Source organism: Ursus americanus, chromosome 4 (genome assembly GCF_024610735.1).
Source record: "Ursus americanus isolate L20-20 chromosome 4, mUrsAme1.1.p, whole genome shotgun sequence".
NCBI classification, from domain to species: Eukaryota; Metazoa; Chordata; class Mammalia; order Carnivora; family Ursidae; genus Ursus; species Ursus americanus.
This window is the reverse complement of record NC_142130.1, coordinates 72,997,328-72,999,053: the sequence shown is the minus strand read 5'-3', so window position 1 is coordinate 72,999,053 and position 1,726 is coordinate 72,997,328. Positions and strand designations below refer to the sequence as shown.

The window sequence follows — 1,726 nt, the reverse complement described above, 5'->3', positions numbered from 1 at the left end:
TCAGCACCAAGGACAACTAGTAAAGAGAAAGAATAATTATAAATAAAAACACTGGGTAGATTAATCTTTGGTTGCATATTGCCATCATGGCAGCTGGAGTAGATAATGCCTTAAAAAAGACAAAATAAGAAAGAAATTGAAGGTGCTGGTAAAAGGACATTTAAATGATTAAACCACAATGTTTAGGTGGAGTCGAAAAGGAATTGATAACAAAAGGAAGTGTTCAGAGTCACCTTGAGCCGGGCAAGCTCCAGGGTCCGAGCAGGGGCAGCGGGGCAGGGGAATGCAGACTCAGAACACGCAGATCACCAGGGCACCGCTCACGCCTCTGGCTCTGATTCGCCATTTACCAGGGATCTAATCAGGCCTGTGTCTGCCTCCCTCTTGAGTAGACCAGAGATCCCATCTAAACAACCACCCTACAGCAGCTCCCCACTCCAGGTGGCCCAACACCCAGACCAGTGTCATCTCCCAGGACATGGACACGGTAGCCACGTTTATTGGTGCTGGGGTTACCACAGTCAGTGGGGTCGGTTCAGGGGCTGTTCCAATGAACAGTGTTTGGCAGCTTGATTGTTGGCTATGCCTGGAACCCATCTCTCAAGCAGCAGCTCTTCTCCTATGCCATTCTGGCCTTTGCCCTGTCTGAGGCCATGGGGCCCTTCTGTTTGATGGTGGCCTTCCTCATCCTCTTCTCTATGTGAGGATCCATGGGAGTCACCTACCCATTCCCGCTGCCTTGGACTTCAGATCGTGCCTGGTGTTGGAGTGTCCTAAGCTTTACCATTAAACACAAGCTTTCTCTTAAAAAGAAGAAGAAAAGAAAAAGAAAAAAGGAAATTATCAGATCTGGGAACTAGGAGGACATTTAAGGCAAGAAGAAAAGTATAAAGAAACTCCAGAAGCAGGAGAAGCCTTCGCAAAGGGTAATGATAGTGAAAAGAGGCCCCTTGAAAGCAGAGAATGTGTGCTGGGGATTGGAGGTGGACAGCTGGTGGGCTTTGAAAGCCCAGTGGAGCTTATAAGCTAAATGCACTCACATGGGGGAGTACATCCAAGATAATCTTTGAAAAAGATGAGAACGTGAGGCTTAATAGAAGGTGAGACATAGAGAATGTTGGCGAGGAGCAGCAAAGATGATACCCACATTCCTGGCCTCTTGCCCTGAAAACTAGAAGGATAACGATATCCTTGACAAAGTGGAATAGGTAAGCAAGAAAACAGGTCTAAGTAATGAGGGAGATGTTTAACGTTAGATACAATGAAACATTTAAGTAGACATGTCCTCTAGGCTACTGGAAATACACATTTTAAAATATAAGCTGAAATAATATTGGGGTCAGGCCTGGAGTGCTCTGGTTTTAGCTCTCAGCAACCGCTGGTATTACGTATGAACCTGCTGTCACTAACACAAACTCCCCCATACCGTCAAGTTTCCCCCAATAATTCCCAAGTCAAAATCCACGAGGTGTCATCCGGAATAATTTTTTTGTTTTAAAGCTGGAGTGTAGATATAGAGAGAGCACTAAACCACAGATGGAGTTCAGTAGAGTTATTCTCGCAAAATAATTTGATCTCTAAATTGATAAACCAACATCATGGTTTTTGGAGCTGGAGAGCCATTCACACACCTGGGGCGGTGGGAGGACAAGAGTGTGGAGCAGGAGAATAGAGCCTTGCCAGGCTTAGGAAATTCAAGTCCCAGGCGTAAATCACAGTCCAGCTC

At 45.7% G+C, this 1,726-nt stretch overlaps 1 pseudogene; it reads left to right on the top strand.

The window, feature by feature from the left end:
* The first annotated feature begins 283 nt into the window (after positions 1–283).
* LOC148110270 (ATP synthase F(0) complex subunit C1, mitochondrial pseudogene) lies at positions 284–704 on the top strand (annotated as a pseudogene).
* Positions 705–1,726: the final 1,022 nt, after the last annotated feature.